This window comes from Equus przewalskii, chromosome 2 (genome assembly GCF_037783145.1).
Source record: "Equus przewalskii isolate Varuska chromosome 2, EquPr2, whole genome shotgun sequence".
Classification (NCBI taxonomy): domain Eukaryota; kingdom Metazoa; phylum Chordata; class Mammalia; order Perissodactyla; family Equidae; genus Equus; species Equus przewalskii.
In genome coordinates, this window is record NC_091832.1 from 41989194 (window position 1) to 42016032 (window position 26839).

General features: G+C 49.3%; 1 pseudogene; it reads left to right on the plus strand.

Moving 5' to 3' along the window:
* Positions 1-2432: 2432 nt before the first annotated feature.
* LOC139081865 (solute carrier family 2, facilitated glucose transporter member 7-like) lies at positions 2433-18884 on the plus strand (annotated as a pseudogene).
* The last annotated feature ends 7955 nt before the right edge of the window (positions 18885-26839 follow it).

The window sequence follows — 26839 nt, forward strand, 5'->3', positions numbered from 1 at the left end:
AGGCAGTGGAGATAATGGATCTAATGGTCAAAAATACAAATAGACAAATACTTTAAGGTCATTTCCGATGGACTCAGGGTAAAGTGCTGGAGAGTGCCAGGCGAGGGGTGGGAGTTACTTTAGAAAGGGCAGTCCTAGGGACGAGCCTCCCAAGGAGGTGACATTTGACCTGAGACCTGGGGAAGGAATGTTTCAAGCAGAAGGAACAGCAGGAAGAGCCTGGTTTTGCCGTCAGCTTGACCTTGTTGTGGTGGTCGAGTCAGAGGAAAGTGAGGGAGGCAGAGTTTCAACGATGCCATTAGACTACGAGCATTGTGACCGGGCACACAGGAGATGTGCCAAATGAATTCCGAATTCAGGCGGCTGATAACGAGCTGGTGGACTAGCATTCAAGAGTCTTTAGGAACAGACTAAAGACGATTGCATTCACCAGAATAATGCCCCCAAGTGTGTCCAGGTCCTAACCCCCAGAGCCTGTGACTATGTCGGGTTACAGCGCAAAGGGGGGTTAAAATCGCAGACGGGATTGAGGCCGCTGCTCAGCTGACCCTGAGATGGGAGATGATTCTGGATTATTCAAGTGGGCCCAGTGTATTCACAGGAAAGAGGAAGAACCAGAAAGACAGCAGCATGAGAAGGACTCAGTCTGGTGTTGGCTTTGCAGATGGGGGAAGGGGCTATGAGCAAGGAGTGCAGGTGCCTTCTAGAAGCCGGAAAAGGGAAGGAAATGGATTCTCCGCCGGAGTCCCGAGAGGAGCACAGCTCTGCTGACGCCTTGATTTTAGCCCGGTGAGACGATGTCAGACTTACGGCCTCCACAACCGTAAGGTGGTAAATGTGTGTTGTTTCAAGCCACTCAGTTTGTGGCAATCTGTTGCAGCAGCCACAGGAAACTGATGCAGACTTTGCTACGGGGAAGTGGGGGAAGCTTTAACACATACCTAAAAACATGGCAATGGCTTTGGCATTGCGCAATGGGCAGAGGCTGGAAGATTTTGAGAGGCATGATAGAAAAGGCCTGGATTGCCTTGAAGAGATTGCTAGTGGAAATATGAATGTCAATACTTCACTGTCCACCTGGCAGCCAGGCTGTGCAGCCAAGGTTAAAAGGCAGGTAGGTAAGTGCCACCCAGGGGAGAGACCAGGACATGACTCAAGGTCACTGAGAACAGACAATTCGCATGCCAGGCTGTGAGTGATGTGGTGTCTACTCATAGAAGAGAGGGGAGACAGAAGGCCAAGATGCGGCCCCTTGCAATGTGTCGGCCCCCATGGCCGGTGGATCCACTCCGCAGCCCTGGAGGGCAGTGTGGCTGCACGCACCCCAACTCCTCCTTTGGGGTCTGAAATACAGAATGCTGCGAGCTTGCCTGAGGGCCATTGCCGCATGCGCTTTAAGCAGAACACAGGAGCACACCCTGAGCCTGACCCAGGGAAAGATACTCATTCCCGCCAGGGGCGCTAAGCCAGCCCAGGCTGTGAGGTCTCTTTATGCCTTGGTACAAAGATGTCCCGGGCCCAGGGCCCATTGTTATGTGGCCGAGCTAGCAAGAGTGAAAGGCACGTGCCTTTCCTAACAGTTAACGACCCTGCTAGCGAGGCCTCAGCAGGAACGAGGGGCACAGCAGAGAAAACAAATAGCCCTTCGGAGAATACCTAGATTGTCATGAGCAGACTGTTAGGAGAAACAAGGACCTCACGTTCTCTTACTGCCGTGGCGCGCCATTGTGCGTCCCCATGCCAACACACTCTCACCCAGGCACACCAGTGTATTTCGCTTCAGTCACTTAACGTTCATAACATGCTCCCACGTCCCTGTGTACTTTTCATCGTCACCCTTTGACACAGCAGCCTGGCATTCCAATCACTTGGTTGCCGTGATTTATTCAGTCACTCTCTATTTTTTTTTTTTTTTGCTAATAGAGATCATTCTGAAATGAGCACCTTTGTTCAGTATTTTATTGACTTAATAGTGAGTGTAATTAGGAATAATTTAGTTGTATTTCTTTAAAAGTATTTAGTTTGCTCTTTCTCCCAAATGGACAATTAGTCCGAATTCGTACAAGGAAGCACAGATGGAGAAATATCACAAGGGAGGCGTCAGGGGGCAGGCAGTTGGGCCCGACTCGGTGCCCGAGATCCCTCATTTCTAGGGACCAATGGCGGGCAGTGTTTTTCCCTCCCCGTGCAGTTGGGGAGCTTCTGGTTTGGGGCTTGGAAGCAAAGACAAAAGTCATGCTGTGTGTGACTCTTATCAACGCATCTAAGGAAAATGTGCTCCTGGGGAAAGTCGACAGGGTCCAGAAGCCAAAAGGGTAAGAAAGCCACGCAGGCCCCCCGAGATGCGGCTGGTCCTGCGAGCGGTCAGCACAAAGCAGGACGTTAAGTTTCACTTGGGAGGCAGAGCACATCTGCTTCTCACCTGAACGAGCATGGAGAAAAAAGGGCCAGGGACTCCCCCACCCAGAGAGGGGGTACGTGCCAAGTCGAGGAAACTGTCACCGTCACTGTCCCTTTCCCATCAGTAGAGGAGCCCTGTGGAGGGAGGGGGAGGCTCCTGAAATGCTTCTAGCAAGGAGAAGACGGCACGGCCCCTGCCTTTCCTGGGGGGCCGCCAGCCCTGGGCCAGCAGTGGGGGGAAGGCAGCATCCCCAAACATCACAGCTCAGACACGAGAGGGGAGGTTGAGTCCAGCTCCGGCGAAGTGAGGGAGATTGGATGACACTGAGGACGCCACCCTCCCTCTGCCCGCCACCCGCATCCTGTTTGCTCAGCCACGGAAGGTGCCCGGATCCTGCTTTTCTCTGCCAGGCTGGTTCCCTGGTGTGCAGGGCTGAGGGCTGTGGACAGTCAAGGCAGCTGATGGGGAAGGGGGGCTGCGGTCAGGGGTGCGGTTAACGGGCAAGCAGAAGGGGGATGGCCCAGGGGCTGTGGCTCTAGACAAGCTAATTTCTTGGAGCCCTGGACCCCAATTCTGCCGCCCCCTCTGCAGACTTCAGCCCTTGGCCGGTTGCCCTGGGTGCTGTGGTTGCCATGGAAACGAGATCACCTTGGTGTCCCCGAGGGCCTGTCCTGGAGTGAAGGACAAGCGGTGTGGGTCTTCCGGGGCCTGTGTGTGTTGCTCTCTGTCTGGAATACTCTGCTCCAGATGCTCAGAGGCTGCTCCACTTCTTCCATTCAGGTCTCAGCCCACAGGCACTTCCTCAGAGAGTCCTTCTCTGTTCCCCCTACTGAACACAGCCCCTCACCCCGCTACTGGCTTCCATCCCATTGCTCTGCTTTACTGTCCTCATAGCATTATCCTCGTTTGGAATTCTTGTATTTGTTTGTCTTTCTTTTTTGGCCTCCCCCTTGCTAGAATGTAAGCTTCATGAGAGCGGCACAATGCTGGACCTTCTTCCGAAAGCTCTGCCCACTCCTCCCCGGGCCAGGCTCTGGGCCAGACACACAGATGCTCTGACGTGTATGTCTTCGAGGAGAGAATGAATGCGTGTGGGGAATGGGAAGTGATGCCGTCCAGGCCTCCTAGTTGGATCGCCTTCCCCATCCGGCCGCTGCTTCTACCTTCCCTGGGCACGGCCTGGGGTCCCCTACTCCCCACTCCAGCCTTGGCCCCACTTCTGGAGGTCCTGAGGACCAACCCCCCAGAGTCCCTGACCACAGACCTCATCTCCTGCAGCAGCTGCATCCCATTCTGGTGCTGGCAACACCAAGCGCAGCCTTTGGCTCAGACTTCCAGTATGGCTACAACATGGCTGTGGTCAACACGCTGCACAAGGCAGGCTCAGGTGGATGGGAGGCAGCTGCCATCTTACTTTTGGAGGCCACCATCTTCCTTCTGAAAGCCACTGTCTAGTACTCTCATGGACACCCACTGCTAGAGACCAGGGGATGACTAGGGTTGTTTCTCTCCAGAGTGTCATCCTTTCCAGGCACATTGGGACACGGGAGGGGGATGTGAGAGGGCCCTGGATTCCCTTCCCAGTCGCTTTGGGCCTGAGTTCCACTGCCCTTCCCCTGGGAAGGTCACTTGCAGATGGGAAGAGAATGAAGTCAAGGACTAAACCCTGGGGCATTCAGGGATTGGGATTGGGGTCAGGGGAAGCAAAGAAAAAAGAGACAGGGCTCTTGTCAGGTGGGGGAGACCTGAGGGCAGAGAGTCTCCGAGGCCTAGTAAAGGACATGAGTCAGGAGGGAGGGCAGGCCCTGCTGATGAGCCAAGAGGAGGACTGAGAACTGACCGCTGGTTTTGACCTCATGGCGGGTGTGAGTGACCTTGACAAGGGCAGCTGAGGTGAGAACTGGAGGCGAAAGCTTGATTAGAGTGGGTTCAAAGGAGAATGGGTGGGTGGGAAGGAGTTCTGCTGCTCAAGAAATGCGGCTTAGTGAAGGGAGATAAAGGGGTCGTGTTAGGCTTTTATAGGGCAGAAGTCGTGTTTGTACACTCACCAGAAGGATGCCACAAAGAAGGAAGGACCAATGATGCAAGACAGACAGAAGACAATTGCAGAGAGAAGTCCCTGAAAGGGCAAGGACGGGACCCAGTGACTACTCCCGCTCATTTGGGTACATGAGTTCCGCTGCACTTTTGAAATCAATGTCATTTGTTTATAGCTACACTCCGTTCAGCATCTGCTTTATAGGAGGTACTGCACTCGTTGCTCATGGCGTATATTACTACGCTCATAATTATTAACATTGATGGAACATCTTTTCTCTGTCAAGCAATGTACCATGACTATAGCACATTGAATGCTCACAACTTCTCTGCTAGATATATATTATTTCTGTAACCGAGGAGGAAACTAAGGCTTATAGAGGTAATATAACTTGCCCAAAGTCACACAGTATTTCTTATGTGGCCTCTTGCAGAGTAAGGCTCTGCAAAGTGAATTTTTTAACAGTGAATTTTTAGCAACTTTTTGTCCAGTCGGGTTCCCCATCTCACCCCATCATACAATAGGCTTTTTTATTCTCAGGTGACAGCAGAGAATCAATTGTGTCCAAGGGTATTGGCAGAAACATCCTTCAGTACAATGACAAGAGGCAACGGAGAGCATTACCTCAGCAGCTCTCATGAGTTGCCCAATATCCTTGGCTACGGATGGGGCAATGTTTTCCAGGCCTTGAAGTCATTTTGTAACAAAATCTACTTCAAGCGACATGGAACATTCAGGGACGAGAAGGTTGTGGTGCTCCTGTTTTCTTGCACCGTATCCGTGTTTCCTCTGGGCCGCGCGCTGGGGTCGCTGACAGTTGGCCTGCTGGCTGATGGAGGCATTAGGTAAAGAGGAGGTGAGCTGTTCCCAGTTAAAATGCACCTTAGTAAACCACACTGCCTCTTGGCCATTGTGCATGTGGCGGGGAGTTGGTGTGACCTTGAAAATCAGGAGGCCTGAAGGCTAGTCCCCACTTTCCCATAGACATCACGACCTTAAAGAAAGTCTCTGAATCTCTCTGGGATTTCTTCCCCTTGTCAGTTGCACAGGAACAGCAGCTCCTCGGTCATCTACTCCACGGAGGTGGTGCGTACGGCCTTCGAGAGCAAAGTTCTTGATGGTCCTTAGCGTAGTGCCTTGTCAGCACTTCCAGCAGGTGTTCGATAAACTTGTTGATTGGGTTTAATTCACCATCAGGTGATCTGTGGTAACAGCTGCAGCCTCTCCCTGCTCGGCCTCATCAGCGTTGTTGTTCTGAGGTTTGGGGTTCAGCCTGAGTCACCCCACGTGCCCGGCTCATGTCTTGTTTGAGAACGAGGAACAGTCCTTGTGCTTTTCTGGCTTACATGGACTCACTGATCTTTGTGCCTAACCCAAGTTGCTACAAGGACAGGACTCCACAGATAAGGAAGGATGCCCAGGTCAAGGTTCCCAGGAAGGCGGGCGTGAGCCGAGATCTCGGGGTGCGGCACCGTGGACTCCACCTGGCCAGATCCCACCCTGGGGGTCACAGTCACACTCGGACCCGATGTGCCAAGGGTGGCAGTTTGTAGGAGGGAGTGGAAAGGCCTCCAAAGAAAACTGACTTTTAAAGAACCGTAGCAATTCAGTTTTCATGCATAAAAGAAAATGTGGCCAAATGAAAATTATTTATTACAGCAAAACCCATAGGACCTGTTTTTTTAAATACTTGATTAACAGTGAATTTGCCATACATTGTATACTCGAATGAAGAGAACATTCCATATGTTATAATTATGCCATAAGCCAGGCTTTTTTGTAATTCAGAGTGTGCTGCTCTCAGCTAGATCAAGAGTGACTGGACTGTTCTAGAAGCCTAGGCTTGGCCTCCACTTCCTCACCTAACCCCAGAGTAACAGAAGTTGGGACCTCAGAGATGGTCCCGTCACTGACCTCACTTTTCAGGTGAGGACCCTGAGACCTGCAGGTGTGGCCGAGCGGCCTCGTCCTGGCGGGGTCGGGACAGCCCTGAGCTAAGCCGAGGCCTCTGCTCGCCAGGAAGAGCTGGAGGAGGGCAGGCATGTGTGGGCGGTTTGTTCCCTTTGGGCCTCAGGGCTGGCTGGTCCTCAGCTCTGAGTCCGGGCTCTGTCGGCAGCTCTCAGGGGTACAGCTGCCCCAGGGAGAGAGCAGCAGCCTGAGAAAGCCAGTCTGCATATTTGGGGAGTCCACAGTGTTGCCAAGCAGGGGATTTTCATAGAACCCCTATGGCCACCCCTCAGGAGGGGTCTCTGGGTTTCTGGGTTTAGAGACCCCTCAGCCCCCAGTCCTGGCATCAGAACTCCACCTCCTTGGCTGACTGGCTCAGCGCACGTGTGTCAGTCAGGGTCCTGATGGTCCTCCAGGTGGGCACAGTGGGGACATTAAGTGCGGTGCAGCCAGCAACCACCCTCAGCTGGGGCGCTCTCTTCATTCCTGATCCACTGTTGTTTCTCCTTCAGCAAAACCCAAGCCAAAGGTTGGGGAGGGAGGGGCAAGGGAGCCACTGATGCAAGTCAGCCTGGGGCATACAGCCCGGTCTGGAAGGTCAGGATGGATCCTGGGGGTAGGCTGGGGGCATCCAGCAGATTCTGTTTTTCTGACAGCCCCTCCCTCTCCATCACAGACTCGTGGTTCCCAGCCTTGGAAGGGATCTTAGAGATCATCTAGTCCAACTCCGTATCCCACATGTTTTGGGGATCCCTTGTTCAACATTCCCAACAACCTCCTCTAGTCTAGTCTCTGCTTGAATACCACCAGTGACAGGAAGCTCCCTACCTGCAGAGGCAGCCCATTCCTTTTTCCTTCCCTACTGTTTTCAGTCGGCTCCAGTTGTTAGCATGCTCCCAACCCCAACCCAGCCCCACTGGCCCCAAACCTTCCTTCCTGGGACTTCTGCCCAGTGGTCCCTACCTTCCCGCTGTACCCAGCCCTCAGCCTTTCTCAGGCACATCCCTGGCACTGCTGTAGTGGCTGGCTGGGAGAACAGGAGTTGGTGTTGGGAGAGCTGTTGCCTCAGCCCCCTGCCCTCTGGGCTCTGCTGTCCTTGCAGAAGGGGGGCCCTGCTGATCAACAGTGTCTTTACCACCGTCCCAGCTGTCCTGATGGGGGTCAGCGAAATGACCAAGCCTTTTGAGCTGATCACCTTTTCTCGGTGGTGCTGGGAGTCTGTGACAGCCGAAGGCCCAAGCACATGCTCGGGTCTGAAGGGCCTGAGGTGACATGGCCCGCACCACTGGCCGAGGTTGGAGCAGAGGACGAGGGCCTTCCTGGCTCTGCCTGGCCCTTTTCTCTCTTGAGGCATCCTCTTATCTTTGTTCCCAGGCCCTTGCAAACCTCATGCTCTCTCTCCCCTTCCCCTCGTTTAATAAAATATTCTATCATGGGAGCTGGCCCGGTGGCACAGCAGTTGAGGACGCACGTTCCACTTTGGCTGCCCAGGGTTCGCTGGTTGGGATCCCAGGTGCAGACATGGCGCTGCTTGTCAAGCAAAAAAAAAGCAAAAATTCTATCAGGGAAAGATCTTTTAAAAGTACACTTTTATCTTAAAGTATAAATAACTGATAAAGTTTTACAAGGTATCTTCCGAGGAGGATGTACGGTTTACACTGAGAATGAGGGGCTTCAAGCAAATGAATACAGAATCTGGGGCCTCGGTCAGCCAGGGAGTGAGGTTTCTTAACTGGAGGAGGTTCTCCTATCTTTTTAAAAAAGTGCTACAAGTAAACTGTGCTTTAGTAAAATCAGAAAATAAGTCAAAGCAAAAGAGTTGTCTTGAAGTCCCAATACCTAAGGGCACACTCCTTGTCTGTGACGAGCGGCCCCAACTCTGGAAATAGGAGGGAGAGGACGTCCTCATCATGGGTCTGAGGATTCTGCGCGGGTTTCCTTACTCAACAGTCCACATGGCCCATTTCCATCCCCGCGGCAGGGCAGAGGGGCTGTGCAAGCTGCATGTCGGTGGCGGCTGACACCGTGGAGAAGCTCGGGGATGATGAGTGCGGCTGAATTAAATCTCAGGCCCCCTGCTCACAGGAGGCTGGGGCTGCTTCTCTCCTCCCTTGATTTCTGTTCTGCTGGAACCAGGCGTCTCCTACAGTGCCCTTCCCGTGTAAGTGGGACAGTCGGCTCCCTAGAACCTTAGGGGCACTCTGGGAGCAATGACCAAGGTTTCTGTCGTTGTGGGAATCTTCCTAGCGCAGATCTCCAGCCTGCAGGCCATCCTGGGCAATCCTACAGGTGTAACCGAGCAAAAAGGGGCTCATTCTGCTCACCGCAATCTGGTGTCAATCATTGCAAACAAGCTGGTGGTTGAGAAAGGAAAATTTATCCAATTAGCTAGCGTCATCGGAAGGTGGCGGACTAGTGTCCTGAAACCATCTTACAACCATGCAGAACCTTGAGACAGTTCTACAGGAAAATGGGCAGGGGAGGAGGGGGTCAGGGATGTTGATTATCTGGTGTGACGAACTTCAAGGTGCCATATTATTTCTTTCTTCTGTCACTCATGATGGGTACCAACACAGAATTCTCCTTTCTGGACGTCATCATGTTCCTGAAGAACTCAGAGAACAAAGTTGTCTTATCACAGCTGGGGATATGCGTAAGCAAGAGTCACAGAACTAGAAGATCATGTATTTTGTAAAAGCGAGAGGTGCTTAATCATCTAGGCTACGTGCAGGCTAGAATGTCTTCACAGAGACTAGTGAGGCGGGGCATAGTTACAGTACTGCTTCTTTTCCCTAAGATGGCTTCCCTCATGTTTACTTAAGATCTAGCTGTTATACAGGGACCCACAGCATGCCGAGGTCAAAGCAGAAGAGGGTGCGTGGGGGCCACGAAGGGCCAGTTGTTCACTCAGCTGTGCCCATGTTCCTGGCGGATCAAATCAGAGGAGGCCGAGAGGTGACCTTTGAGTCGGGCAATGAGCAGCTTGGTGGACGTGCGTGAGCTTGATGAGGGGAGTTTTGGTGAGTGATGGGGACAAATTGTGCTTGGGAACGGAAGGAGAAGACGTGGAGACAAGAGGCATACACACCTCTTGTGAGTTTTGCTATAAAGGGGAGGACAGAAGTTGGGTGGAAGCTGGAAGGGGCAGTAGGGTGGGGAAAAGAGGTATTTTTTTCTTTTGAGGAAGATTAGCCCTGAGCTAACATCTGCCACCAATCCTCCTCTTTTTGCTGAGGAAGACTGCCCTGACCTAACATCCGTGCCCATCTTCCTCTACTTTATATGTGGGATGCCTACCACAACATGGCTTGCCAAGTGGTGCCGTGTCCGCACCTGGGATCTGAACTGGCGAACCCTAGGGCACCGAAGCGGAATGTGCACACTTAACATGCCACGGGGCTGGCCCCATGAAGAAGTAGTTTTTTAGCTGGGAAAAATAACAGTATCCTGGCTTGACTGGTATAGGAATGGTCCAGTAGGGAAGGAAGTCCGTGCAGGAGCAGGTGGGCACACAGCCATGGTTACTGTTATGTAAGTGGACGTGGCACTGTTAGATGTTTTCTTCTGGTTGTTTCCACTTTCTCAGTGAAATAAGAGGCAAGGCCATTGCCTGAGGGAGGGGGAGCGTGGCAGGGTTGGGGAGGGTGGAGGTTTAGGAGAGAGGAGAAAGGGGAAATTGTCATCTAGGGGAGTGGGCCAGAGAAGGGACGGGGAAGGGTGGCTTGAATGCAGGTCGGCATTAAAGGCCTACAAGAACACAGTGGGGTGTTTTGGGGGTTCTTTTTGGAGGAAGATTATCCCTGAGCTAACTGCTGCCAATCCTCCTCTTTTTGCTGAGGAAGACTGGCCCTGAGCTAACATCCATGCCCATCTTCCTCTACTTTATATGTAGGACGCCTACCACAGCATGGCTGCCAAGCGGTGCCATGTCCGCACCCGGGATCTGAACTGTGAACCCCTGGCGGATGAAGCAGAACGTGCGCACTTAACCACTGTGCCACCGGGCCAGCCCCTGTTTTTGTTTTTTTAATAAACATTTTCAAATTATCCAATTCCACACAAATTCCTTTAATGGGTGGATTTATGTCTTAGGGATTCCCCTCAGTAGGGTGAAGAGCTCAGAACCCAGCAGGTACTCAAGGAAAGGTCATTAGAGTTAACGATTCCCAAACTGCCCCGTGAGGTTAAACGTTAGACACGATCGGCGAAGGGGATCCTGACAGAAGCCATGCTGGCCTGCTGTTGCCAAGAGCCCCCTTGTCCGGATGCCTGGTGTGTGCTGTCGCTTTCAACCCTCGCCACTCTGTGCGTGGCACTTTATCATCATCATTGTCATCTTCATATCATCATCTTTATTTTACTGATGAGAAACTGAGAATTTGGCTAAATAACTCATCCAGTTCCCATTATAGCTAGGAGGGTTAGCTGAATCTCAGCACCGTGCCTTAACCCAAACCTTCCAGAAGGAGCTCACACAGCCACAGTGCTGGGACCACCCCCCTCTCCAACCCCAGCCTCTAGTGAGGTAGATATTATGCCATTTCCAGCCATAAAATTACGAACAAGACATGGCTTCACTTTCTCTAGGGCTCACGCTTTTTTTTTTTTTTGAAGATTGGCACCTGAGCTAACATCTGTTGCCAATCTTCTTTTCTTCTTCTTGCCCTCTGCATAGGTACATATTCTGGTTGTAGGTCATCTGGTTGTGCTGTGTGGGACACCACCTCAGCATTGCCTGATGAGCGGTGCCATGTCCACACCCTGGATCCGAACCATCAAAACCCCAGATGGCAGAAGCGAAGCACGAGAACTTAACTACTTGGCCACGCCGCCGGCCCCTAGGGCTCACACTTTTAAATCACATACTGTTCCTAAGCAAAGCCACGCTCTTCCTGCAAAATGAATTAACATATCTTTTAAAAATTATAATTGTTTTCTCTACTTTCAAATGTGGAACCCCTTGTGGGGGACACCGGGCAGCCACATCTTGGCAAGGACTAGGTCCCTGCTGTCCTTGGCTCTCACGGAGGGCTAGAATGCTGAGGGTGAGTGACATTGTAAGAGGAGAGCAAGCTCAGCTGGAGGGCGCCCAGAGCCCCCAGGGATCCCTGGCCGGTCAGTCTCAAGTTCTTGCTGCTGCTCCCTTCCAGACCCGGGCTCTTGACAGTGACAGGGGTCTCCGCGCTGCTTCGGTCCCTCTCTCTGCACTTCCTCCCTGAGAGCCACAGTGTATCCAGATTCAGAAAAGAGATGAAGAATCAGCTCGACGAGTGCTGAAGACACAGGCTGCTCTGTCAAGACCCTCTCACCCTGTTCACTTTCCTGCCACCTCCCAGCCCTGCCAAGATGTCCTCCCTAGTGCCCGGTGACAAGACGGGGAGATGCGCTCCAAGATGAGGCACCAACGAGATAGGATAGAGGGACCACAGGCGCTAGCGAGTCCAGGGCAACCCTGGGGTGTGGTCCAAGGGGTAACATGGTCAAGGTCAGAGCTGGCATCCTGGTTGATCTGTATTGAGAGCTGAGAGCTTGGCCAGGTTGGGGCTGTGGTTGTGATTGGGGACAGCATCACCGTGTTGGGGACCTAGCTGGGGTCAAATGAGCACTCACGCTGGGAAAACAGTTAGGCTGTGGCCAGAGGTGGGCCAAGTTCTTGGGGAGTTAGCCCCTGCTTCCCTAAGCCTTGGGTAGGCCAGTGTCAGTGACGAGATGGGGCTGCTCTGCTCCCCACAGCTGAGGAAATGAGAGGCTGGGCTGATGTGGAGGATGAGATGGAAGAAATGACATGGAGGACCAGGCCAAGAAGGCCAAGGGCTGCCTGTCCAGCTCGACTTCTTCACATTTCAGCCTCTCTGTGGCAGCTCATCTCTGTCATGGTGCTCATAGGCGGCCAGCAGCTTTCAACACGGTGTGCAGGGCCGTAAGGGTGCTGCCCGAGTGCCCGGCAACAGGTGGGACATCAGCCCTGCAGTGGGGGCTTCTGAGGCGTCCATGCAAGGTCCTCTCAGAACTTCCAGTCCACCAGAAAGCCATTAATCAAATCATAACTAAATCATAATTGAACCCAATAAACGTTCAGTGAACTATGATGAACAGTATTCGTATTAGTGCTGTATTGTTCATATTATATCAAAGTTCAAAGTGTGCAACGCTGAGTTCTGCATCCAAGAGGAACGAGAGTGGAAAGCTGGTGGACATGAATCAGCTGTTCTGTGGGCGGGAGAGGCCAGGGTCCTGAACACGGGGCAGCCGGGCAGTCACCCTCTGGTAGCCAGGATGCTTTTGTTTATAAGGAGCGAGGTACCTATGGAAATAGCTTAAGCAAAACTGGACTTAATTTACAGAAACAGCTCAACCAGCGGAAGGCCGGGGATGCAGACGGGCGTCAGGAACAGCCTGGACGCAGGCATGGAACGTCGTGAGGGAACCCAGGAGGCTCTGTCTCCCAGCTCCGCTTCTGCCCACAGGCCCACCTTGCTGTTCTCTTGCTACAGAACCTTTTCCTTTGCTCTCCAGTCCCCAAGAGAAAATGTCTGCCGCCAGCAGTCCTTTAGCCTCTCTACAAGAGACCAGCTGGACAGACGGGCTGGCGGTTTCCTGGGACCAACTTCTGGTTCCCAATGCAGGTCAGGTAGCTGACAGCTTGGGTCAGGAGCCTACCTTGGACCCACTCAGCTGTGACCACTGGTGGCACTGCTTTCTGGGAATGGGATTTTTTTGCTGTAACTGTATCTATCAATGATGTGGAGAGAAGGGCAGAGATCTGAAAAAAGGTGTGTGGGGGGGTCACTTCAGGAAACGTCGGAGGTTGGATGGGGAATCTAGTTGGGGCTCAAGGAAAGTGTCAGGAAGAGGTGGCACCCGGCCTTCAAGGACTCAGGGATGTTTAACAAGTGATGTTGGGAGTGGCAGACAGCCCAGGCAGAAGCCAGTGAATGGGCAATGGCCTGTGGGGCTTTCATTCCATTCAAGAAGCAGAAGAAAACAGAGGTCGGCGTGGTTGGCAGAATAAATAATGTTGGGGTAGGTAATAATTAAATGTAATTGCCTGTGATGAGAGAGAGAGGAAAATAGCAACACACATGGCAACTTAGAAGGTTAGGATGGAGAACATGAGGAAGGAACGTGATGTTCTAGCAAATGAGCTCAGTCTGGTTCATAAACGTGTTGGCAAAAGAACCCCTCAGGTTATAAAATGGGGCACAGCTTTCATCTTGAAATCCTAATGCCAGGACGTATGTCAGTCTCTAATATTAAAAATATCTTGGGGAGCAGATCAGGATGAAACGGGACAAGAAAGTGTTAGGAGAGGCTGTGGAGTAATTGGGAAGAGCATCAGGGTCGGATGGAAGCACAATAGGCGCCCAAGCAAGAAAGACATCATTTTAATTTGTAGTTTTCTCAGCATGTATTTATTATCCATCTTCTACGAAAGTTTTGAGAATACATAGGATGGCCATAATATGGAATATCCTGAAAACAACCAGCATTTTGTATATCCTTGCAGTAACTGTGCCAGCGGACAGAAACCCTTGTCAATTAAAACTACACAGCTGGAAACTGTGCAATTGTACACGAGGGTGAGAACGTGTGAAGAGGTTATTCTGTAATTCAGAGACAATGTCCGCCGTTTGCCTTCTTTTCCAAGCTGCCCTCTCTGTAACGACTTGCTCCTTAACTACAGGCGAGTGCAAAGACCTTCAGGTGGACGAAGCTGGTTGTGTTCAGGGAACAGCAAGGCACGAGGCCTGTGGAGGGACAGGCGAGGCAGAGAGTGACGGATGAAGCTGGCGAGGAAAACGCTAATTACACGCCTTTTCTGCTTTAATTAAAGTTTCCTTTTTAAGACCTTATTTTCTTATTTTAAAACTAATCTTAGTTCTTAGTAACATTTAGGGACTTTAGGCAAGAGAAAAGAAGTAAATAAAACTGGGCATTATCTACAAAGATAACTGCTGGTTACATTCAGGAAAACTTGGGGTGTCCCTGGCAACTCTTTCTCTCGCTGCCTCCCTCCAACCAACGCCAGTCCCATCGGCTCTGCCCGAAGACGTGGCTGGCAGCTGCCCCCTGGCACCACGTCCAGGACGGTCCCTCAGCCTCAGCCATCTCCTCTTTTGTTTCAAGTATTGAGAGGGACCCCACCTGCCTGCTGCTTCTGCCCTGCCGCCCACCACTGTCTCCGTTGAACACGAATCAGAGCTTGTCACTCCTCTGCTCAGAAGCCTCCGCCAGCTCCGTGTCCCCACGTCATCCACGTCCCTCCCTTCCATTCCGGGAGGCCGTCCTTCTCCCAGCTCATCTTTCACCTCGCAGCCGACAACCTCACTGAAGGAGCCTTTCCCAGCCCACCTCCACCGCCAGCTTTGGACCCACTCCTGCTTTGCAGCATTCTTCCTAATTGTAGTGACATAGTGACCTGCGTAGTCAGTTTGGGGTCCCCATTTAGTTTGGTTGAAGTCTGTTCCCTGGTTTTGTGCCAGCCGTTGTCCTGGCTATGGGAGCAGAGATCGTGGTCTGCCAGCTCTCCTGGTCCGGTGGCTTCTAGAAGGATTTTGTCAGGTAGTGTAGAGTCCGGGTGCCAGCTCCGTCCCCTGCTGATCGTCTGACTTGGGCCACTGCTTGATCCCTGAGGGACCGTGCCCTCGTGGTCTGTGTTCAGGCTCTCTGTGCTCTCATTCCACATTTGCAGGATCGAAACAATAATACCCTCACTCACAGGGCTGTCATGAAGATTAAGCGGGTTAGTATTTGTGAAGGCAGAGCCTAAAGCCGGAGGTGTTCCTCCTGTGACACTTCTCTCAATTACGTGAGGCGTGTGGAAGCCATCTGGAAATCAGAATGCTAGACATCAGTCCTTGTACTCCTCTTCCTCCCTCCCGCCCACAGATGCCTGAGGCCTACGCAGGTGCTCAGAAGTCCAGGTGTGGCTCCTTCCCGTGGCAGGAAGGTGGGCCCCACAGGTGGACTCATACGCATGTGAGGCACTTGGCCTCAAGTTCTTGGAGGTCCCAGGCCCTCAGGCACAGACAGCCCCGCCCCTCCGCACCCCTCCGCACCGAGCAGGGTCTCTGAGCTGTCTTACCTCGGTGTCAGCTGTGTCTTCGCCTACACTGCAGACTTCCACTGGGCCCGGTGAGTCCCTGCACACCCCCACCAGCCATCCTGGGCCCAGCACATGGCAGGTGCTCAGTAGATATTTGCGGAGGCAATGGATGTCCTTGATTCGTGATGCTCATGATGCTCTCTCCACGTTCTCCTCTCTTCCTATACAAACTCCACCCATAGTTGAAAGCTCAGCTCAGTTTACTTTTTTCCTGAAGTCCACTCCAGCTGATATCCATTCATTCAACAAACATTTTCTAAGTGGCAACCAGTGCCACAGCCAGGCCGGGGCCCCACCAGTCCCCTGCGGCTCCCAGAGGCGCCCAGCCTCAGGTCCGTCACCCAAGATGGAGATGAGCCTCTGCAAAGAGGGAGCCCATGCCAGACAGACCCCACTGGGGGCACTTCAGTTCATGTCCAGACCCTCTACACACTTGCTCTAGCCTCCAGGCCCCCAGCCCACCCGTGGCCCGCTCACCTCCAGTCATGGTCCTTTGTTGCCTTAGGCCCAGGTCCACACACTGGCAGCTTCGGGCCTTCACCTCTCAGGAGCCTCCAGACCCGAGGCTGCCCTCCCCTGTGTGGGAATGGAGCCCCCTCTCACTGCCTGGGGAAAGGCACCTCTGACGCCTAAGACTAGAACATTCTGTGGGGAATGGTTTTTTTGAAGAAGAAGAAGATTAGCCCTGAGCTAACTGCTGCCAATCCTCCTCTTTTCGCTGAGGAAGACCGGCCCTGAGCTAACATCCGTGCCCATCTTCCTCTATTTTATATGTGGGATGCCTACCACAGCATGGCTTTTTGCCAAGCGGTGCCATGTCTGCACCCAGGATGCGAACCGACGAACCCCGGGCTGCCCAAGTGGAACGTGCGCACTTAACCACTGTGCCACCGGGCCAGCCCCTGGGGAATGGTTTTGAAAGAACTGTCCATAAACCAAAACAAAGGTGTCGATCCGTTCAACACACACTGATGGAATGCCTGCTTAGTCTATGCTGGGCCAGGCCCCGGGGACACAGCCATGAACGGGACAGACACAGTAGTGTTTAAGGACATTTAAGGGGGATTTTCAGCAGGGAGCCTTGCCAGTGCTCCTTGAACGTTGAGGCAGGAGGGCCTCAGTGCTGGCGTTTGTGTCAGGACACGTGGGCTCTGGGCCGCACCGCTCCTTATTGCCTGAGTGTCCCCTGGAGCAAGCCGCTGTGCTTCTCTGGGTGGTGGGCTCCTGCTTGAAGATCGTGGGGAATCAGATGGCAGTTTCGGGATCAGATGGTGGACTGATCTGACAGGTGAGCAGGTCCTAAGGGACTGCTCCGCTGTCCCCTGGAGGGCAGGAGGGAAGCAGGACCCGCAGGCAGCAGAGGTCACTTCCCTCCAGTGCCCACTTAGGGGCACAGAGCGCTGAGGAAGGGGCCCCATCCTCACTGGACTGTAGGAGTTTCACATTTGATGTCCCAAGGGCAGCTCATTCCGGGGCCTTGAATTCCTCTCCATCTCCATCCACTGGGGCTGTGCATTTTCCACGGGGCCATGTCACCCCCCAGGGTCAGAAATTGGTTAAGGGAAGGGACAGAATCTTATTCTTTTCATGTATAAAGCCATAGATAGACATATAGGACATGAACAGATATCCAGTATATCTGTGGTGTTAAAATTTCAGGAGGGGGGCCAGCCCCATGGCCGAGTGCTTAAGTTTGCACGCTCCGCTTCGAGGGCCCAGGGCTTCACTGGTTCAGATCCTGGGGGTGGACATGGCACCGCTCATCAGGCCACATTGAGGCGGCGTCCCACATGCCACAACTAGAAGGACCCATAACATAAATGTACAACTACGTACTGGGGATTTGGGAAGAAAAAGCAGGAAAAAAAAAAAAAGATTGGCAACAGTTGTTAGCTCAGGTGCCAATCTTTAAAAAAAAAAAAATTCATGAAGAATCGTGATTAGGAAGGAAAAAAAATGGCTCTAAACACTTTAGACAAGTCTCCTAGGAAAAAGGTTGAGGCAGATCCCAAGCCGGAGGCAAGGCGCCCAACGTCCCCCAGACCTGCCGCGGGCAGCACCTGCCAGGCGCAAGCGTGCGGTGAGCTCTGCACCCCTTCACTGTCTGAGATTTTCACAATGACAGCGACACCTGGGGAGAGTGGACTCTATGTGACCCTGAGACCCTCAGAGGGAGGCTGTCCCCTCCCGGCCCGGGTGCAGCAGTAGGTGTGCCTAGGAGGAGCGCCCAGAGAGAGGAGGAAGCAGGGCGCGCTGGCTGAGAGCTGTGAGCTTGTGCCCTCCGCCATCTGGAACGGACTGTGCGCCGAGGGGCCTGGGTGTAGGGCTGGGCCCGTGGGGACCGCTAGCCCTGCAGGCTCTCTGAGCCCCTCTCTGCTCCACGCGTCCCGTGCGGTCTGCCCTCGAGGTCCCGTCCGCTCCATGGTGAGGACCGAGGTCTTCCTGTGGTCCTCCCCAGGGCCGCCTTCCTGGTGGACAGAGCTCTCCATCTCCGTCGTGGCCTTCGGACTCCCTTCCCTTAGGTGAGCGGGGATGCCCAGTGTGGGGCTCAGGTAGGTGGCCCTTGCTCCCACTCGAAGCTCCACACTGCCCACCCCCGAGGCAGGAGGGGCCCCAGGAAATAAGCAGTGGTTCCCTCTACTAAGAACATCTGCTCATTGACAAGGGGGCTGCTCTTGGACACTTTCAAGGTCCATAAAACACACATGCGCCACTTCAGCCAAACTGGGAACACGCCAGTTTCCCACTTCTGCAGGGAGCTCCCTCACTCAAGTTACTAGGGGCTCGGGTCTGCCAAGTTCAAAGGCAAGAGAAAGTGAGCTGAGCCAGGGCGAGAGAGCAGAGCCCCTGGTACCGCCTCCTTCCTCTGTTGCTGGAGACGTGCATGGTGACTCTGCCTTCTCCACCCCTCAAAGGCCAGAGGACGTAACGTCCCTATTTCTAAAGGCTAAGGAGTCCATTTACACAGGACGGCAGGACCCAGTTTGCTACCTGTTTCACTCCTCTGGGAACGGAGTAAAACTGGCCACCAACAGACTCCTTTATGACTCGCGCAGGCCTCACCCAGAATTGACACTGTCATTTCTTTCTTGCTCCATTCCCCCATTTCTGGTCTCCACCTAGGAGGTCATTGGTGCCTACAGTTTCGTCATCTTTCCTGGAATCTTCTCCTCACTGCTGTTTACATCTGTGTGGTTATTCCTGAGACCAAGGGTCAAACATTTGTGGAGATAAACCGAATTTTTGCCAAAAGAAACAGAGTGGAGATTCCAGAGAAGAAAGAAGAAATCACAGATGTCGGGCCTCACCTGCGGTCTCTGCCTACCAAGGAAACTACCTTTCAGCGGCTCTGCGTGTGGCCCGGGCACCACACTCAAGCCCTCCTTCTCTGAGAAAGGGCACTCCCCACCCCAGGTCTCAAGGGAAGTGACAGCTCTGAGGATTTTGTGCCCCTAGAGGCATCTGGGAGACTTTGGAAAGTTTAGTCCCTGATTTCATTGAGAAGTGGTTAGCTTCCCACACTAACCCCTGGGAGGGCTAGCCTAGGAGGACAGGCGGGAGGGTGAGTGTTGACTGGCAAGGCCCGATTCTCTGATTCGACATTAGCACCAAAACTGCTATGATTTGGGGTGCACTTTTTTCAAGTTCAGCAATTGCTGTGGGGGCCCGAATCCCTAACACTGTGTTGGTCAGAGAATTGAAGGAACAAGAAGCCAACGCTCTGGATTCCATTGCCTTCCTGGGGAGGCTTCCTCTCTCGCTCTCTGGCTGTGGGTTGCCCAGCTAATCCTGGTCAGTGTTCACAGCTCCCAGGGGCAGCTGGGTAAGAGATGGGTTCTTGGGATTGTTTAGAAAAACAATTTTTCAAGAAAATACCCTCCCTGGGTTGGGCCAATTGATATCTGCCTTGGAAACAGAAAAAGCGCTATATCACTTTTCAACACCTACAGTCTGTCCTGACCTTGTCACCTCCCTGCCAAAATCCTGGGATGGCTCTCTGTCACCCACAATTATAAGGCCCGGACCCTTGGTGTGGCATGGCTTTCCTGCCCCCTCCCCCTGCCCCAGCACTTTCAGACTTCTGAGCCTTTCTTCCTGGGTGCTTTCATGCTCCCTGCACCCAAACTATCAAAACCCTACCCAGCCTTCAACACTCCACTTAAATGCACCTTTATAAGCTCGCTTGTCTGTCCAGGGGAGGCCCTCTCTCCTCTGGGCTCCTCAAACACTCTGTACCTTTTTCCGCTGGAGCACTTATCACTTTGTACATTAATCATTAGTTAATCTATTGCTGTGTAACAAATTACCTCAAAACGTAGTGGCTTAAAACAATAACAGTCATTGTCTCTCGTGGTTTCAGAGGAATTCAGACAGGGCTCAGCGGGAACTCATGTCCTCTAGGATTTCAGCTGGAACACTCAAAGGCAGGGACCAAAATTAGCTAAGGCCTTGTTCCCACACATTTCTAATGGTCGATGCTGGAGGTCAGCTGAAACCAACGCCTGCCCTGGGCTTCCTTGTACCTTGGTGGCTGGATTCTTGGGAGAGAAACAGACAGAATCTTACGCACACAAACTTCCAGCTTTGGAAGTCACAGAAATAGCATCAGTTCTGCCACATTCTGTTCGCTAGAAGCTAGTCACTGACTTCAGCCCACAGTGAGGGTGAGGGGAATTAGATGCAGCTTTTGAACAGAGTTGTGCCAAAGAATTTGCAGAAATAGTTTAAAACCACCACAAGATCTTTCTTTTGGTCCCAACTTTTTCCCCTATTCTGGTCCTTAGGCAAGTAAGTTACTTGATCTCTTTTAGCTTCAGTTTCTGCATCTCTAAATTGAGGCTGATAATACGTGCCTCGGATAGACCAGGTGAAACTGCTTGGTAAGTTATGAAGCATTTTACAGGTGTCAGGGGTTATGCTATTAAAACATACATGATAGTGGAGTCCGCCAGCATGCTCGTCCCAGAGTCTCCACCAGGCCTGGTTCTCTTTATCTAGGTCTGTGCGGTGCCCTGTGGCAGAGACCGAGTCTTCAGGAGGTTGAGATGTGGCCCCAGCAGGTCATGCGGCTCATTTAGCCTGCATCTTTCAGTCAGAAATTCCAGGAGTCCGCTGCGATTCTTCCGCAGAATTCTTCCCTCCTGGATCACATACCCCAAATGGAGGACATTCCCATGATCCGCAGCTGGGCCTGCCTTGAAGGGAAGCCCAGGTCTCATAGTGCTGGGCCTAGTCAGTGGTTCAAGAGCAAAACAATGAAGGAGCCACCCATCAGTGTTGGCCAAGTGAGGCCAGGGTCATCCAAACACATTGGCTGCTCTCTGGAGTAAAAGAGAAGGTGCTGTGGTGCCTTTGTGGTTGGTGTGAGTGGAAGGATGGTCTGGGCCTGGACAAGGCTGACTTGCTTCTACCCAATCGAACACAGCAAGGGGACAGGATAATAAAGGGATATTATGAACAATTTTATTCCAATAAATTTGATAACATGGATGAAATGGAAAAACTCCTTGAAAGACACAAAGTACCAAAGCTCACTCAATAAGAGATAGATTATAAATATATATTTACATATATAAAATTGACTCAATATATAAAAATTAACTCAAAATGGATCATAGGCATAAATTAAAACCTTGAACTGTAAAATTTCTAGAATAGAATATAAGGGATAAATATTTGTGAGCTTGGGTATCACAAAAACAACACCAAAACACAATCCATAAAAGAAAATATTGACATGTTGGGCTTTGACAAAATTAGGAACTTCTGCTATTTGTAAGACACTGTTACGAGAATAAAAAGAGTGGCACCAAATGTTTGCAAATCACGTATCTGAGAAAGATTTATATCTAGATGTATAAATGTATTATGTATAAAGAACTCTCAAAACTCAATAATAAGAAAACAAACAATTCGTTTAAAAAATGGGCAAAAGATTTGAATAGATACTTCACCAAAGAAGACATATGATGGTAAATAAACGCATGAAAAGATGCTCAATATTACTGGTAATTAGGGAAATTATTAAATTAAAATGACAGTGAGATGCCACTATACGCCCATTAGAATGCCTAAAACGTAAAAGGCTGACTACATCAAATATTGATAAGGACGTGGAGAAACTGGAACTCTTGTACTCTGCTGTTAGGAAGGTAAAATTGTACAGCCACTTTCAAAACCAGTTTGCCAGTCTCTCAAAAAGTTAAACATACATCTACCATGTGATCCAACGTTCCACTCCTAGCTATTTACCCAAAGAAATTAAAGCTTATGTCCATACAAAGGCTTTTACACAAATGTTCCTAGCAGCTTTATTTGTAACAGCCAAAAACTGGAAACAATGCAAAAGTACATCTCTAGGTGAAAGGATAAACAAATTGAGGTGTATCCATACAGTAGAAAACCAGTCAGCAATAAAAAGATACGAACTATGGACACTTGCTACAATATGCAAGGATCCCAAAGTAATTCTGCTGAGTGAAAGAAGCCATACCAAAAAAAGTACATACTGTATTATTTCAAACTAATCTATAGTGCAAACTCATCTATAGTGACAGAAAACTGATTAGTGGTGGCCTGGGAGAAACTTTTGGAATGATGCAAATGTTCGTTATCTTGATTGTGATAATATTATGGATATATACATGTGTCAAACATCAAACTGTACATTTTCAATAAGAAAAGAGATGACTGGCGGAGCAAAATTGTGGGGTGAGCTGACCCGGGACTCTCTCCCCTCCAAAATACAACAAAGGATTGGAAAAACTGAATTTCAGATAATAAATCTAATGCCAACACGTTAGAGACCTACAATACCAAGAAGGCGGAGGACAGAGACCTTGCTTCTGGCCTTGGAGGCGCTGGAACGGTAGGAGAGAACATCGCTCCCCCCCCAGAGTCTGCGATCGCTGCGGCGCGGGTTGGGAAGGAGTGGGGGAGGGGCCGCGCGACTGGGGGATCATCCAGGACTCCCGCAGCTGGTACAATGGAAACCCGCTGACAGGGGAAAGCTTCCGCGCGGGGACCCCATAAACCCAGGGCCTCGTGAGACCAGAGAACAGAACTGATCCGAATCCAGATTGGTGCAAGAGAAAAGCAGCCCCTCCCTCACGGCAAAGCCACTGGGTGCCGCCATCTTGCCCGAAGGTGGAGAGCTCAGAATGTGTGGTTCTCAGCCCCCATCTAGTGGTGGCAGGCTGTAACTGCAACCAAATTCGACCACCGTGTGAAAAAACCGCTCCTCTACCATCCAGCAATTTGTAAAAGCCCCAGACCAGAAGGAAAACAATAAAAACATAGAATTAAGTCCTGAGGACTTGGAATTAGGTAAACTAAGTGAAAATGAGTTCAGAGCAGCTATAATCAAAAAACTCAATGAGGTAGAGAGAAAGATAGAGAAACAAGCCAATGAGTTCTGGAGTTACTTCACAAAAGAGATTGAAATTATAAAGAAGAATCAAACAGAATTACTAGAGATGAAAAACACAATGGACCAGATAAAACAGAATACGGATCCCCTGAATGCCCGTGTAGACACCATAGAAGAGAAAATTAACATAATTGAAGATAGACAGGCTGAATGGCTCCAGACAGAGGAAGAAAGAGAACCAAGAATTTTAAAAAAAACGAGGAAAATCTCCGAGAGATAGTGGATTCAATGAGGAGAAAGAACTTAAGGATCATAGGAATTCCCAAGAACATGGAAAAGGAAAATGGAGCAGACAGTGTGCTTAATGAAATTATAGAAGAGAACTTCCCAAATCTAGGGATTGATGGAGAAATGTGTGTAGAGGAAGCTTTCAGATCTCCTAGATTTGTCAATGTAAAAAGACCTACTGCAAGGCACATAGTAGTACAACTGGCAAAAATGAAAGACAAAGAAAGAATACTCAGGGAAGCAAGACAGAAGAGAATAACCTACAAAGGAGCTCCTATCAGACTTTCAGCGGATTTCTCTACAGAAACCTTACAAGCTAGGAGAGAATGGAGTGACATATTCAAAGCTTTAAAAGATAAAAATCTTCAGCCAAGAATACTCTATCCAGCGAGAATTTCCTTCAGATATGAGGGAGAAATTAAATCTTTTCCAGACAAACAAAAGTTAAGGGAATTTGTAACTAAAAGCCCTCCACTACAAGAAATCCTCAAGAAGGCTCTCATACCAGAAAAAAGAAAAAAGGGAGAAAGGGGTCACAAACCACAGACTAGGGAGACTGATGGATAGAACCAGAACAGGATAGCAAATATTCAACTATAGCATTAGGGTAAAGTAAGGAAACTACCAAAACAAGGACGATCTTAGCACTCTAACTACAAATTCATAACACGAGTTGGAATAAGAAATGAAAATAATTATTTAGGAGGAGAAGAACAAAGGGTCTAACTCAGTCTAGGCCAAGTAAGTAAGAGACCACCAGAGAATAGCCTATATTATACACGAGAGTCTAAATACAAACTTCAGGGTAGCCACTAAACTGAAAAACAGAACAGAGCCACAAAACGTAAATAAGGAAAAATCTGAGAAACCCAGCATAAGAAATTGCAGTATTAAATGGGTAGCCTAAAGCAAACAGGAAAAGAAATGCAGGAAAACAAGATAATGAGTGAGAGACTGACGGCATTAAGTCCACATGCATCAATAATCACTCTCAACATAAACGGATTGAACTCTCCAATAAAAAGACACAGAGTGGCAAAATGGATTAAAGAACAAGATCCAACAATTTGTTGCCTCCAGGAAACACACCTCAGCCCCAAGGACAAACACAGGCTCAGAGTGAAGGGGTGGAGGACAATACTTCAAGCTAATAGCAAGCAAAAAAAGGCAGGTGTTGCAATTCTTATATCAGACCAAGTGGATTTCAAAATAAGACAGGTAAAGAGAGACACAGAAGGACAATATATAATGATCAAAGGGACACTTCATCAAGAAGAAATAATGCTTATAAATATCTATGCACCCAGCACAGGAGCACCAAGATTCATAAAGCAACTATTAACAGACCTAAAGGAAGATGTTAAAAACAACACAATAATAGGAGGGGACCTCCACACCCCACTCACATCAATTGACAGATCATCCAGACAGAAAATCAACAAGGAAATAGTGGAGCTAAACGAAAAACTAAAACAATTGGACTTAATAGACATATATAGATTACTCCACCCTGAAAGAGCTGAATACACATTCTTCTCAAGTGCACATGGAACATTCTCTAGGATAGACCATATGTTGGGAATCAAGGCAAGCCTCTACAAATTTAAAAAAATTGAAATAATAACAAGCATCTTCTCCAATCATAATGCTATAAGGCTAGAAATTAATTACAAGAAAAAAGCTGAGAAAGGCACAAAGATGTGGAGACTAAACAACACACTACTGACCAAGCAATGGAACCTTGAAGAAATTAAAGAAGAAATAAAAAAATAGCTGGAAACAAATGAAAATGATAAGATGTCATACCAACTCATATGGGATACAGCAAAAGCTGTATTAAGAGGAAAATTCATCGCAATACAGGCACATCTTAACAAACAAGAAAAATCCCAAATAAGCAATCTTAAACTACACCTAACTGAACTAGAGAAAAAAGAATAAATAAAGACCAAAGTCAGCAGGAGAGAAATAATAAAAATCAGAGCAGAAATAAATACTATTGAAACGAAAAAGGCAGTAGAAAGGATCAATGAAACAAAGAGCTGGTTCTTTGAGAAGATAATAAAACTGACAAACCACTAGCCAGACTTACAAAGAAAAAAAGGGAGAAAGCTCAAATAAACAAAATCAGAAATGAAAGAGGAGAAATAACAACAGACTCTGCAGAAATACAACGGATTATAAGAGAATACTACAAAACACTATATGCCAACAGAATGGATAACCTAGAGGAAATGGATAAATTCTTGGACTCCTACAATCTCCCAAAACTCACTCAAGAAGAGGCAGACAATTTGAACAGACCAATCACAAGGAAAGAGGTTGAAACAGCAATCAAAAACATCCCAAAGAATAAAACCCCAGGACCAGATGGCTTTCCTGGGGAATTCTACCAAACTTTCATAGAGGATTTAATACCTATCCTTTTCAAGCTATTCCAAAAAATTAGGGAGGATGGAACACTTCCTAACACATTCTGTGAGGCCAACATCATGCTGATACCAAAACCTGACAAGGACACCACGAAAAAAGAGAACTACAGGCCAATATCACTGATGAACATAGATGCAAAAATTCTAAACAAAATTTTTGCAACCAGAATTCAGCAATTCATCAAAAGGATCATACATCATGATCAGGTGGGATTCATACCAGGGACACAGGGATGGTTCAATATCCGCAAATCAATCAACGTGATACACCACATCAACAAACTGAGGAATAAAAACCACATGATCATCTCAATAGATGCAGAGAAAGCATTTGACAAGATCCAACAGCCATTTATAATAAAAACTCTGAACAAAATGGGTGTAGAAGGAAACTACCTCAACATAATAAAGGCCATATATGAGAGACCCATAGCCAACATCATACTCAATGGGCAAAAACTGAACGCCATCCCCCTGAAAACAGGAACTAGACAACGATGCCCTCTATCACCACTCTTATTTAACATAGTACTGGAGGTCCTGGCCAGAAAGATCAGGCAAGAAAAAGGAATAAAGGGAATCCAAATAGGGAGGGAAGAAGTGAAACTCTCGCTGTTTGCAGACGACATGATCTTATATATAGAAAACCCCAAAGAATCCATTGGAAAACTATTAGAAGTAATCAACAACTACAGCAAAGTTGCAGGGTACAAAATCAATTTGCATAAATCAGTAGTATTTCTATATTCTAATAACAAACTAACAGAAAAAGAACTCAAGAACATAATACCATTCACAACCGCAACAAAAAGAATAAAATACCTTGGGGTAAATTTAACTAAGGAAGTGAAGGACCTATATAATGAAAATTACAAGGCCTTTCTGAGAGAATTGGATGATGACATAAGGAGATGGAAAGACATTCCATGTACATGGATTGGAAGAATAAACTTAGTTAAAATGTCCGTTCTACCTAAAGCAATCTACAGTTTCAACACTATCCCAATCAGAATCCCAATGACATTCTTTACAGAATTAGAACAAAGAATCCTAAAATTCATATGGGGCAACAAAAGACCCCGAATTTCTAAAGCAATCCTGAGAAAAAAAGAACAAAACGGGAGGCATCACAATCCCTGACTTCAAAACATACTACACAGCTACAGTAATCAAAACAGCATGGTACTGGTACAAAAACAGGTGCACAGATCAATGGAACAGAATTGAAAGCCCAGAAGTAAAACCACACATCTATGGA